The sequence below is a fragment of the Jaculus jaculus genome, chromosome 4, assembly GCF_020740685.1.
Source record: "Jaculus jaculus isolate mJacJac1 chromosome 4, mJacJac1.mat.Y.cur, whole genome shotgun sequence".
Classification (NCBI taxonomy): domain Eukaryota; kingdom Metazoa; phylum Chordata; class Mammalia; order Rodentia; family Dipodidae; genus Jaculus; species Jaculus jaculus.
The window spans coordinates 80,669,916-80,684,730 of NC_059105.1; the positions used below are offsets into that span (position 1 = coordinate 80,669,916).

Sequence of the window (14,815 nt, forward strand, 5' to 3'; positions counted from 1 at the left end):
TGTAGTTCTGTCATCCCCATTTTACTGAAGCACAAACGCAAACAGTGACTTCAGCAACCTGAGCTGCAAAGTGAACCCCAGCAGTCTGGACATTGTACTGCCCAGGTCACTGGCTCTGGGGACAGAGAAACAGGGTTGTAATTGTGCTGCTGTCACTTAGTAACTGTCTCATCATCTTAAGGAGGTTCACGGTTGCTTGCTTTCCTTTTCCCCGGCAGTTCCCAGGGCTGTGAGCAGGCTGAGCAGGCACTCTACCACTGAGTTTCATCCCAGCTCCCAAGGCTGCTCCTTAATCTCTATTAATAAAATACTGATTATGTTGGGTAGTTGTTTATAAACATTTAGCGTGGCAATACAGTACATGCTCAGTAACAAGCAACTTTGCATATAAGTATTTTCATATTTTCTCTAGAGAATTCACTTTCTGCTTAACTGGGGCTTACTTTCTCATTTAGTATTTTGAGAAAGAAAAAGATATCTCCTCCTCTTCTCCCCAAGCATAGAGTATCAAAACCTATGATATAAACTTAAGTATTTGGATGAGTATTCTTTATTTCCATGCCTAATGAGCATTTCTCCAAGTTCAAGGATACTGTAGTGTATGTTCTAATACCACCTGATGTTGAAACTTTAAAACAAAATTCGTTTGATTCTTATGATTACCATCTGACAGAGATTATCACCAGTATTTTATGAGACAGACACACTATACTGTGTTAATGAGGCTCCTTATCAGCATTAACTTTAAGTCAAGAAAACTAAGGTTCTAAAAACAGAGTAACCTGTTCAACAAAAACTAGTAGGTACTGCCAAACTATGCATCAGACTTTTAACTCGGTGGTTTTTCATTTTGTTTTGTCTTTATCTTCTGAGACAGGTTCTCACTATATAGCCCACACTAGCCTCTTGGAGTCCTCCTGCCTCAGCCTCCCAAGTGCTGGGGTTAGGTTATAGGCATGCATCATCATGCCTCGTTGTTACTTATCTATTTTGAAGCTAAATTAGCAGAGCTTCTGTTCATCTTCAAGGTACTATTTCCATACAGCAAAGGGACCTGAGATATTGCTGAGGGAGTCCAATAGTCATGCAACAAATGCACAGAGGGAAACAAACCCTCTAAAATCTCTCATTGTCACCATCTTGGAGCTAAGGATGTAGCCCTGAGATTTAATCAGATTAGCAGCAAACTCATGATACAGGGGCTATAGAGTTGGCCCTCCTGAAAAAGTGATTTGTCTCCTCTCAGTCAGTTTTCAACACTGAATATACAGATTAATTCAAAACCCTTCACTTAATCCTATCAAAAATAAAGGATGACTTAGATGAATCTTTTTAGGCTTTATAATCCAAAATTAAACACAAGACATGTTTACCTTCTTTAAAACCTTAGCTAGTAAGCTATCAAGGATTAAAGATTTGTTAAAATATGAAAAGAACTACTGAGTCTAGCAAAAAAAAACAAAACAGGTAAATACACAGGACAGAGGAAGAAACACAAATTTTTTGTTCATTTTTATTTATTTATTTGAGAGCAATAGACAGAGAGAGAAAGAGGCAGATAGAGAGAGAGAGAATGGGTGCGCCAGGACCTCCAGCCACTGCAAACAAACTCCAGACGCATGAGCCCCTTTGTGTATCTGGCTAACGTGGGTCCTGGGGAATCTAGCCTCAAACCTTAGGGGTCCTTAGGCTTTACAGGCAAGCGCTTAACTGCTAAACCATCTCTCCAGACCTTTTTTTGGGGGGGGGGGTTGGTCATTTTTATTTATTTATTTGAGAGTGAGAGTGAGAGAGAGAGAGAGAGAGAGAGGGGCAGATAGAGAAAGAAACATAAATTTTTATTTGTTGACAAATACTTATATATTACTAAACATGGGCTTAAGTACTTTATACTGATTCACTTAATCCTCATAAGTGAGTCATGAGCACAGAAAGACTAATTTTCCTAAGTTCGTGTAGCTGGTGACTGAAGATACAATACAAACCCAAGCAGCATGGTTTAAAATGGCCAATGAACATATACAAAAACATGCTGAATTCATTTAAAAAAAAGCACAATTAAAACAAAAAAATGAAACTTTTGTACCATGGTAGCAAGTAAAATGTTTGACTACAATGTGGGTATTGAACAAACAAGTTTTCCCACATAGAACTGGTAGAATTATAAACTTAATGCCATCTTTTTGAAGGGCATTTTAGCAAAATCTGGAGAAAATATAAATGAAGAAACTTATTACCCAACTTTTAACAGACATTTTTACTAAAACACAGGCAGTTATGTACATATATACAGGAAGATATACTCTAGAATTGATTTAGACCAAATGTCTCATGAGCAAAGGAAATACAAATGAAAATGGCACTCTCATTTACCACTCATTATGTTGCCTAGGATGGCCTGGCACTCAGGACCCTCAAGACGCAGCTGCTTGAGTGCTGGTCTTACAAGCACAGACCACCAGGCCTGGTTTCATAATAAAGCTTAAGTGTTCACTAATAGTGCACCTGTTTACATATTAGTACTTGTAAATATGAAAAATCCAGAACTAAATTCGATCACTATAAAGTGCATTGTAAAGTCCATGTGGGTGGGCTTTAAGGATCTACATAGGCACAAACATATGCACCCATGTACATATACGCATACCTACAAAGGTCATATAGAAAACATTAACATTAATTACCTTTGAGGATTAAAAAGGGAAGCAGAGAAAACAGACATACATGGTATGTATTCCTTTTTAATTTTTAAAATATTTTTTATTTTTATTTATTTATTTGAGAGCGACAAACAGAGAGAAAGAGACAGGGAGAGGGAGAGAATAGGCGTGCCAGGGCTTCCAGCCACTGCAAACAAACTCCAGATGCGTGTGCCCCTTGTGCATCTGGCTAACGTGGGTCCTGGGGAGTCAAACCTCGAACCGGGGTCCTTAGGCTTCATAGGCAAGCATTTAACTGCTAAGCCATCTCTCCAGCCCATGGTATGTATTCTTTACTTTTCCATTAATATCATGGCATAGTTTTTGTTCTTATAGCTTTTTATTTATTTATATTAAACAACTGTACTCACAAGAGTTTGAATGTCTGTGCAAAAGAAATAGTTTCAGAATAAGATGGAGGGCTGGAGAGATGGCTTAGCGGTTAAGCGCTTGCCTGTGAAGCCTAAGGACCCCAGTTCGAGGCTCGATACCCCATGTTAGCCAGATGAACAAGGGGGCGCATGCATCTGGAGTTCGTATGCAGTGGCTGGAGGCCCTGGCGCGCCCATTCTCTCTCTCTCTCTCTCTCTCTCTCTCTGCCTCTTTCTCTCTGTCTGTTGCTCTCAAATAAATAAGAATAAACAAAAAAAAATTAAAAAAAACAGAATAAGATGGATTTAGAGCAGTCTCATGAATACCAAGCCAAGTTTTGCTTGGTATAAGATATAGAAAAAAGAAATAGAAGTATTAGTCAGTGACTGAATTGAGATTTAAAGCACATGCAAATCTCAGAAATTATCCTTCAAGGAAAAGCAAAAATCTAAAGAAGAAAAACATCAAAATAAGAATCTCCAAAGGGAACTGTAAGAGTAAAAGAAATCCACTATCTCTGTTTCAGGAATAGAGATACAACATAGCAACATGATTTCTTTCATATTCATTCAGTTCAAGAGACAAAATTACAAGCTGTCAGCCAGAAACAGAGAAAATAACTCATTTAGTTAAAAATTACACTTTCATGTCATCTTTATTTTAGCTACATGAATCTGGATAACTGTTCAATGACTCCCAAACATTCCTGAAAAGAGGGAGAACTTGGATTCAAATGCTAGAGTCCTTCTTGATCTAAAACTTTAAAACACTTCATTATTTTATCACAGAAAAAGCCCCTGAACATCACAGTCCAAAAACACACAGACACAGATAAAAAGTTTGCACTTAGGGCTAAGAACACTTCAGGCAGACAAGGTGCTGACACCAGCCCTGTGGGATGTTGGGGACTCACAGGCACTCGTAGCAGGAGGTAGAACTTTCTTAGCTGCCCAGGGGCAAAATGCTACCGGCTATATATGTAACCTGACAACTCATTTTAGTGCTTCCAGTGCTTTATTTTGGTTTCCCTATAAAATCCTTAAATATAAGTCAATAGGAACAGAGAGCCTCTAGCCTCAGCATGAATGTAATATTTCACCAAATGCATCAAGACACTCTGACCCACTGAACATAAGCACATTCCCTGTCAGCGGCTTACGTGAAAATTCTCCATCACATGACTTCCTAAGAAAGTCTGTCTAGTGCCAGCCAGGTATGTGGCTCCCACCTGTAATCCCAGCACTCACTCACAAGGCTGAGGTAGGATGATCACTGAGAGTGAAAGGCCAGCCTGGGTTACACAGAGGTTCTAGACCAACTTGTGATACAGAGTGATACTCTGTTTAAAAAACAAAACAAAACCTCGGGCCTGGAGAGGTAGCTCAGCAGTTAAAGCATTTTCCTACAAAGCCAAAGGATCCTGGTTCAATTCTCCAGGACCCACATAAGCCAGATGCACAAGGGGGTATATGCATGTGAAGTTTGTTTGCAATGGCTGGAGGCCCTGGCACACCCACTCTCTCTCTCCCTCTCAAATAAATAAATATTTTTAAAAACTCAAATAAAGTTAAATTAAATTTTAAAAGGGACTGAAGAGATTGCTTAGTGGTTAAGGTGTTTCCCTACAAAGCCAACGGAACTTGGTTTGATTCCCTAGGACTCACATCAGCCAGATGCACAACGTGGCACATGTGTCTTAAATTTGCTTACAGTGGCTGGAGGCTCTGGTGTACCCATTCTCCCTCTCTCTGCCTCTTTCCCTCTCTTACTCTCTCAAATAAATAAATAAATAAAATTAAAAAAAATCAAAGTCTCATATTAAGCATGGTGACTCACATCTGAAGATTTCTTGACCCTACAAGTTCAGGGCCTCTCTGGCCAGCAGTTGATATCCCATCTCTTAAAATAAAAACAAATAGCTCTCCCCTCTCTCTTTGCTTGCAAATAAATAAGAGAAAAAATAAAAATAAAGACAAGGGGCTGAAGAGATGGCTTAGCAGTTAAGGTACTTGCTTGCAAAGCCAAAGGACCTTGGTTTGATTCCCCAGAACCTATGTAAGCCAAATGTACAAGGTGGTGCATGCATCTGGAGTTTGTCTGCAGTGGCTAGAAACCCTGGCGTGCCCATTCTCTCTCTCTCCCTATTTCTCTCTCTCAAATAAGTAAATAAACATAAAATATTTTTTAAAATAAAGACAAATAAAAAAAAATTTTTTTTTTTTTTTTTGGTTTTTCGAGGCAAGGTCTCACTCTAGCCCAGGCTGACCTGGAATTCACTATGGAGTCTCAGGGTGGCCTCGAACTCACGGTGATCCTCCTACCTCTGCCTCCAGAGTGCTAAGATTAAAGGCGTGTGCCACCACGCCCGGCAAATAAAAAATTTTAATGGAGGAAAAGAAAACCCCAGCTACAAACCAGGGCCACACTAGGAAAGAAGAACCAGGCTGATTAGCTTCTCCCAAGACCAGCAGAAAAAAAAAAGAAAGTGCCATGAAACAAAGTTATTGAGAAGGAAATATAAACAAGCATTTTATACCTAAAGAGCTCTGCCAAATGCCAAGAAATGCTAACAACCAAACTTATGTTTTACCTATTAAATTGGAAAATATTCAAATGCACACCCAGTACTGGTAAGAGAAACGTAGCCAGCATGCGCAGGCGCGGCTTACACAGGTGACAACCAACATGGCATTTCTGAAAAGGGGTGCCAAGAGCTTATCACAGGCACATTTCCACTGGATGTGGCCTGCAAGCCTAGGAACCTTCCTCTCAGTAGCCATTAGCAGCTCACATAAGGTACTTTCTTTCCAGAAGCATTGTTAACACACGGCAGCAAGAGCAAAAACAAAGTCATGGTGTACTGGCACAAATGAATATTAGGCAGTTTTCAAAGATTAATGGCATAGTATATTTTTAAAAATAAAGCAAAAATACAAAATTCTTTGATTGTTTTTCATTCTTGTGTAAACAAATTTTACACAATGAGAATATTCCATATCGGACATTGCTTCAAAAATCTAATGGCTTGTGCATGTGTGCACACAAATGTTCATTCGTGTATGTGTGCATGCATATGTAGGGGCCAGGGATCTACATAGAGTGTCTTCCTCTATAGCTATCCACCTTATGTTTGCGACAGCATCTCTTACTTGGTCATGGAGCTCACTGATTGGCCAGACAAATTAGCCAGCAAGCTTCAGGGAGCCCATCTGTCTCCTCAGTGCTGGGACTACAGGCTGGCACCTCCATGCAGTCACTTTATATGAATGCTGCACACTCAAACCCAGGTCTTGGTGCTTGTGCAACACTTGACCCACTCAGCCTCTGCCTCAGCCCATGTCACTCTTACTACTGGAGAGTCATTTAAATGAGTTTTCTGTTTGTTGTTGGTAGTTGTTTTTTTGTTTTTTTTTGTTTGTTTTTTGATTTTCTAGGTAGGGCCTCACTTTAGCCCAGGCTGACCTGGAATTCAGTCTGTAGTCTCAGGGTAGCCTCAAACTCATGGTGATCTTCCTACCTCTGCCTCCTCTGGGATTCAAGTCATATGCCATCATGTCCGGTTCTTTGTTGTGTCAAAATGTCACTATGTAGCTGAAGGAGGGCTCAAACTCAGAGTGGCCCTGCTGACTCACTCTACCTCCTAACTGCTGTGATAACAAGCCTGTATCACCGCACCTGATTATAAATTTTAAGTATAACATTCAAAAGTGACAATATATTGTGGCAATTTAAATGACAACTTTTTCTTCTTTAGTAGCACATAATTATGTCCTAAATTCAATGAAATATAGAACAGTAATTTGATAATTGGTGGCCTCCTACAGGCCCTTTTGGCCAGGCCATGGTTGTACACTAGCAGTTACTGGGGTACCAGCCTGAGCCTTATAACCATTTCCAGGTCTCACTAACAAATTGCCTAAGGGCTACTGTGTTAGGAGTAAAAGCCCTGGTGGATCTTATCTGAAAGCCTCCTGCTAACATCTCTTGAGATCCTCTGAGGGGCTGTAGAACTGATGACTGTGGCTGGGAAGAAAGTCCTGAAGGAAATAGGGAAAGATAAAAACAGATCCTCACCAATGCTCTCAACAGAAGGGGCAGAAAATGCCAGGTAGGAAAACTTAGATAGTGACCTCTAGGTGAAAAAAAGTATCAACAACTCACAATGACTAGGTTCAAGCACAATTTTAAAATACCTTAATCATGGGCTGGAGAGATGGCTTAGTGGTTAAGCACTTGCCTCAGTTCGAGGCTCAATTCCCCAGGATCCACGTTAGCCAGATGCACAAGGGGGCGCATGCGTCTGGAGTTCATTTGCAGTGGCTTGAAGCCCTGGCATGCCCATTCTCTCTTTCTCTCTCTCTCCCCTCTTTCTCTCTCTGTCTGTTGCTCTCAAATAAATAAATAAAATTTAAAAAAAATAAAAAAATAAAATACCTTAATTAGTTTGTCTCATTTATATTTCCTTGACTTTTTTTTAAGAGAGGGGCTGGAGAGGTGTCTCAGTACTTAAGACTGCTTCTATGCAAACATGAAGTTCTAAGAACATTTGAGATCTTCTAAGTTCAAGTCCCCAGGTCCACATAAGTAGTAGGGCATAGCCTTGTGTGCTTATGACCCCAGTCCTGTGAAGAACAGAGGGAATCACTAGGGCTCACAAAAATGACAAACTCCAGTAGCATCAAGAGAGTTCCTCAAGGAAACAAACATCGACGATGTGAGGGCAGGCTCTAGTGGTAGAATAGGCAACCCTGTGAGCAGAGACATCTGAGAGCTTGCTCTCTCCCTCTCTCTCCCTCCCTCCTCCCCCTCCCTCCCTCCCTCCCTCCCTCCCTCCCTCCCTCCCCCTCCCTCCCTCCCTCCCTCTCTCTCTCTCTCTCTCTCTCTCTCTCTCTCTCTCTCTCCCCCGACTATGTGCAGCATGGCAGGAAGGCTGCCTTCCACAACCCAGGAAGCCCTCACTAGAACTTCACATGCTGGCACCTGACCTCCAAGAAAATGTAGATTCCTGCGGTTTGACCAATCCATCCAGGCGAGGGTGTACTGTCATGTCAACTCAAGCAGATTAAGACAAGGAAATGTGCTATCAAAAACCATAGGCTGAAAAGATGGCTCAGTAGTTAAAGGCACCTACTTGCAAAGCTTGCCTCTCCAGGTTCGATTCCCCACTACCCCTGTAAAGCAAGATGCACAAAGTGGCTCATGCATCTGGAGTTTGTCTGCAGTAACAAGAGGACATGGCACACCATTAATTCATTCATTCTCATTCTCTCTTCCTCTCTCTACTTGCATATAAATGTTTAAATCTGACTGTTTTTAACATCTTGAACTTGCAAAAGGTGTTTTTCTAAAGAAACTTTAGCTTGGAAGATAGCTCAGCAGTAAAAGGCACTTGGTTGCAAAGCCTTCAGTGCACGCACACACACACACACACACATGCCAGCACACACACACCAGTTTATAAAAACAAAATGAATTGAATCTTTTCAGCTGTCTAGAAACCATGCTTCTGGGTGGGGGAAGGATGAGGAGCAAGCCCTCACATGGAATATGCCTCAGCATCCAAACCTGATTGGCACAGTAAAGTTGGAGCTCAGTCCCCAGGATGGCAACAGCGCAGGTGCATGTTGCTCTCTTCCACTGTCAACCTGGGGCTTGTGGCCCAGCTTCTGTGAGGCCAGGCCTGGTCTAGGTTCTCTAAAAATGGCAGAGAAGATGTTGGTGTGTCCCATGTGAGGGACATGGTCATTCCTGAGGCCTTTGTGCCCTGGGACAGACATCATACATCATATGCAGCAACTTGGATACTTTGAAACCCCTGAAGTATGAGCAGCTCTCAAACTTAAGAGTGAAAAATCAACCATAGAAGTACATGTTTAATTTTAATCTCCAAGACAACCCTGTGGTCCCCAAATATAGGAAAGAATTCAGTCTACACTGTACTTCAGTAGCTAATGTGTTTAATGTATCTGGCCATCAGAGGGAAAGAAAGGGTAGGAGAGTGGACATACACAGGTTTCTCACTCTACATTATTTTTATATTACTATTATGTGTTAATATATGTATACATATGGTCAGTATGTGAAAAAGTCAGAGGACAACCTTGGAGTGCTGGTCTTCTTCTTCTACCGTGCTGGAGACAGGAAGTCTGCTGCCACTGTGAAGGCAGGACTAGCTGGTCCTGTAAGCTTCAGTAACCTCCTGACTTCCACTGCCATAGGCACACTGGGATTACAGACAAAGGTGCCCTTTCACATTTGGCTTTACATGGGCTTTAAGGATCCAAACTCTGGTGCAGAGGAAGTGCCTTTAAACACTGAGTTACTTCCCAAGCCCTCACTCGGCAGTTTTGGTGTGAATACAGTCTCTCAATATGAAGCTCTTCCATAGGGCCAGGCCCGCACAGCTGCAGGGCATCGCCCATCTCCTCAGACTGTCCATGGAAAACAGTAAGTGTGGCTAATCATCCACGACATAAAAAGTCAACCTGCTTCAAAAATTCCCTCCATAGAAACTATATTTGCCAATAGAGTAAATTAAATAAGTTTCCTACATTTCTGTAGACTAGAAATAAAAGCTTGTCATTCCTCTCACATGAAGTGCAAATAACTCTCAGGGAAACTGAAATACAGAATACACACACACACACACCACCACCACCACCACCACACACACACACACACACAGGTGTCTTTTACAAGTCTCTATAAAATAAGACACCCCCATTTATTTATTTATTTATTTACCAGAAAACACCTTTAATAGGGAAAAATCTGAAATGAAATGTAATTGGGATTTAAAAAGAAAAAAGAGCAAGCTTCTAGCTGATCATGTCCCTATGTGCCTTTGCAGAGACATACGTGAGGAGCTTGTCAAGGTTGAAAGCCTTGCTGAGACTTTTGCCACATTTTTCTGATGGTTACAGCAGGACGTATCTTCCTGGAGGTCTTGATGGATATAGGGAGAGGAAGGCTCAGGGGACTGACTTTCCCTTCCTCTGGGTCAGAGCGTTCTCCAAAAGTGCCAGCACAGCAAACAGGAAGTCTGTCCTAGAAGTAGCACAGCCCGCATGTACAAGTGGATGACACATGACCAAATGGTTGGTGTATGTCCCCTTCCTTCTCTAATATTGTCTTCCTTTCTGTTTCCTTGAAACACAGGACAGCTATAAAGAGGGATGGCCTTCCACACATTGCAGCCCTTCATCAAGGAGAGATGTGTCAGAATGAAATTTAATAAGCTATGCTTAGCAATCTATTCTCAAATCTGCTTGGACTCTCCTGAAATGACTTTCATCAAGGGAAAATGCCTTTCTGTTAGATTTCACAAAGAAAAAGGATACAATGCAAGTACCTGATACAGGCTAAATGGTAAAAAATAAAAAGGCTTCTAAAGAATAAGCCACCATACAGCAAATGTCTCAGAGCTTGCCAGCTGTGTGATACAGGAAAAGATAAAGACATGAGACGTGTTTTCATTACCCAAAGTGGATGGCAGACTCATCAGTAGAAAGAGAAGTCATGCAAAGGAGTCTCTAGCTATATCACTCTTTGCCTGGGATAAGTGCTCTCTTTTCTTCAACTTCCGGGAAGGAAGTCTTAAGGATTTTGTCTGAAGCTCAGCATAGTGGTATAGGGCAGCACTTGGTTGGCTGAGACAGGAGGACTGAAAGTTGGGCTACACAGCAAGCTTAGATGCAGTCTGGGCTATGCAGGGAAATCCTGTCTTCAAAGAGAGGAGAAGAGAGAGAGAGAGGTTAGGGATAGAGCTCAGTTGTAGAGGGAGCACTTTAATACTAGGGTGGCAAGGCCATAAGTTCCATCCCAGTGAGACAAAGAGAGGAAAGTTTAACTTTTAAAATTAGTGAGGGTTGGAGATATGGCTTAGTGGCTAAGCGTTTGCCTGTGAAGCCTAAGGACCCCGGTTCGAGGCTCAACTCCCCAGGACCCACGATAGCCAGATGTACAAGGGGCACATGCGTCTGGAGTGCGTTTGCAGTGGCCGGAGGCCCTGGCATGCCCATTCTCTCTCTCTGTATCCCTCTTTCTCTCTCTGTCTGTCGCTCTCAAATAAATAAATAAAAATAATTTTTAAAAAATAGTGACAGTGTTCACTCACTTTGGCAGCACATATGCTAAAATTGGAACGATACAGAGAAGACCTACCTCTGGCCCCTGCACAAGGATGACATGCAAATTCACAAAGTGTTTGATAATTTTCTTTTCTTTTTGTTTGTTTGTTTGTTTGTTTTTTGAGATAGGATCTCACCTAGTCTAGGCCAGGCTCTGACCTGGAATTCACTATGTAGTCTCAGGGTGGCCTGGAATTCACGGCAATCCTACCTCTGCCTCCCAAGTGCTTGATTAAAGGTGTGTGCCACCACAGCCAGCTGAATGTGCCATAATTTTCAAGCAATAAAAATAGTGATGGGCTTAGAAATAAAGGATCCAGGTTTAATATTCCAGTACCCACATAAGCCAGATGCACATGGTGGCACATGTGTCCAAGGTTCATTTGTAGTGGTTAGAGGACCTGGCATACCCATCTCCACCACCCCCCTGCTGCCATCTCTTTCTCCCTCTTTAAAAAAATAAATAAAAACAGAATTTTAAAAAATAGTGAGATACGGGCTAGAGAGAAGGCTCAGTGGCTAAAGGTGCTTGTTTGCAAAGCCTACTAGCCAGGGTTTGATTCCCCAGTACCCACATAAGCCACATGCACAAAGTGGTGCATGCATCTGGAATTCCTGTGCAGTGGCAAGAGGCCCCATTGTGCCCATATTCATTCATTCTCTCTCCACTCCCTCACCTGAAAATAAATAAAAATATTTTTAAATAAAAACTTAAACTAGGGAGACATTATTTCAAAAATAGAGCTGGGTGTGGTGGCACATGCCTTTAATCCCAGCACTTGGGAGTCAGAGGTAGAAGGATTACTACATAGTGAATTGCAGGTCAGCCTGGGCCAGAGTGAAACCCTACCTCAAAAAACAAAACAAAACAAAACCTAAACAAGGGCTTGGGAGATAAAGTGCTTGTCATACAACTGTGAATACTGGGTTCAGACTCCAGACCTCATGTAAAAAGCTGGAAGCTGTGGTGGACTTCTAGAATCCCAGTGGTGACCAGGGAGGTAGAAATGGGAATTTCCCAGAAGCTCACAGAAAGAGCAGTGAATAAGAGACCCTGCTTCAAGCCAGTGGAAGGTATGGCTAGAGAGACAGCTCAGTGGTTCAAGGGGCTTGCTTGCAAAGCCTGCTGGTCTGGGTTCAATTCCAAAGTCACAATGTAGGGCTACCCAAACATTCGTTTGCAGCAGCAAGATACTCTGGTGTACATACACACACACACACTTTCATTTTCTTTAAATGGTTGAAAGTGAGAACTACACCAACCTGAAAGTTATCCTCTGAGCCACCTTGGACCCATACTCTACACACACTCACATATATACACACAGCCACACCAAACACATTTAAAAATAATTTATCTTTAACAGAGAATTGAAGTTGCTCTTTTTTCCTTCAGCTACCACACAGTTTTCTCAAGAAAGAAGAGATATAGTGAAAAACTAGCAGAAACCAAATGTCAACCTAGATACTTTCGTAGAAAGGTTCTCAGAGTTAACCTGGCAATTTCGCTGCAAAACAGTCTTACAGTGTTCAGAAGTCTGTTCCAAGTCCAAGTTAGCGGGGAGTCGCTAGATGAAGCTGAATCTCTGTCCTCGAATTCTATAGTTTGCTTTTCCTAACTTTGCACCATGTATGATGATGAACCACAAAGAAGAGCTGAGGCAGAATGTGTCGAAGCAGAAGGAACAAAGCGGCCTTCCTGTCCCTGCTGAAAGCCAGCCTGGCTCCACTCTGTTGAAATCACAGCCTAGTATTTTTCAGAATTTACTTAAATGCCCTAGTAAAGATAAATACATTACCTTTAGAATAAATTCCCTCTGCTTATTTTGTTGCTTGGTTGGGGAAACATTTTTGTAGTCTGGTAACAAAGAGATACCGAATATCCATAGCTCAGCAAGACTGTCACTACACTAAATTCCTAAATAATAGTCCACAGCCACAGAAAGCAGGCAACGTAGCACAGAATAATCAAAAGCAGCCTCGTATTTTCTGGCTAAAACAAAGCATCGTTTGTATGAGGCATTTTTAGAAGGTATACCACTGAAAGCCAGACTGTAGCCTGGAATGGCTTAAAATGCCCAAGTTTAACAATCACATCAATGGCTTTTAAACTTTAGAGGATAACAGCTTCCTTTTACTTCAAATTCAGTGAAGAATTAGATGCAAAGCTAACAGACTAATTCAGAGCACACGCAGGCTGAGACTATCCTGTGCCTTAATGAACACCGTTACAAGTATATTTAACCAACCACCTGGGTCTTAATGATGGAAAGGTGAAGGCCAAATGTTTTTAATAAATTGCTTCAAACTAAGTCTTCTTCCTTTAAAGGAAAAAAGACCACAAACTATTAGGCGGAAAGAACAAGATTAATAAACAGTTATTATTTGGTATGCTAAAGAACTGTCCCTTAATCAGACTGTATTTTGGGGCAGTACCACAATTAAAAGTATACTTATCTTTGTTTTTCTGCCTCAGCGTGGATCTATTTCCACACAGGTAATGAATAATAGGAGAGTAGACTAGGACAGGGCATGATGGATTCAAGACTCACAAGAGGGTTGGGGAAGGGACAGAGACAAGGAAAGGAGCATACCTAGGCCCCTCCTATGGAGGACAAGAGACCTTACATAACACTTTCATAAGGAGGCAAAAATCTTCAGGGTTTAAAGAAGAAAGCAAACATTATCCACTGTGAACTTTGATGGTGTCATAAACATTGGATAAAATTGTGTGAAGAAGAAAGATATCAAATAACCAGCTGAGGTATTTACTTGCTATGCTGAAGTGGTGACTTTCATCACACACTCTATCAAGTACCTGGACCTGTCAGGTTTAAAGGAGAGGAACCCCCCCCTAACATCTATGACTGAAGAATCCTCCGTGGTGTGTGTGCTAGTGGGAGGCAAGCTGCACCTTCCCCCACAGAAGCTAACACACCCACACTCTTCCAGCCTCTCTGCAGCTAGAACCCACACATGTGAACGAGGCTTGGCCACTTTACAAGCACCTACCCAACAAGTTTCAAATTCTCCATGACTATTATTTTTTATATACATGTGTGCATACGTATGTGTGTGGGACTGTGTAGTGTATGCATACATGTGTACAGCATGCCACATGTACACACGTGTGAAGGACAGAGGAAAACGCTGGATATCCTCCTGTCTCTCACCGAATGTGGCACTGCCATTTTTCTGTAAGAGTGGCTGACAAGCCAGCTCCAGTGATTTTTCAGTCTCTTGTCTCTGCTCCCCATAGGATTGGGGTTATAAGCATGTGAGGCCAGGCCCACCTGTTCACATGGATGCTAGGGATAGAACTCAGGCCATCAAGAGCCTTTGGGCTCACATGACGAGTGTTCTTACCCACTGAGTCATCTCCTCAACCACACTTGACTGTTCCTATTTCCTCTTTCAGGTGAATTGTTATGGTCATTTATATCGTATGAGCAAAGAAAGAAGTTTTAGTCAAATGTGGTGCATGCCTTTAATCTCAGCACTCAGGAGGCAGAGGTAGGAGGATCACTATGAGTTCAAGGCCAGTAATGAATTTTAGGCCAGCCTGGGCTAGAGCAAGACATTCCCTCAAAAATACTTATATAGACCTACCATCCA

General features: G+C 41.8%; 1 protein-coding gene and 1 pseudogene across 4 annotated transcripts in view; one reads left to right on the plus strand and one right to left on the minus strand.

Annotated features, from left to right (window-relative positions):
* Tanc1 (tetratricopeptide repeat, ankyrin repeat and coiled-coil containing 1) overlaps positions 1–14,815 on the minus strand; it is a 255,800-nt gene that overhangs the window by 143,438 nt on the left and 97,547 nt on the right. The gene's annotated exons all lie outside the window — the stretch shown is intronic.
* Positions 11,176–11,288, plus strand: LOC123460456 (annotated as a pseudogene).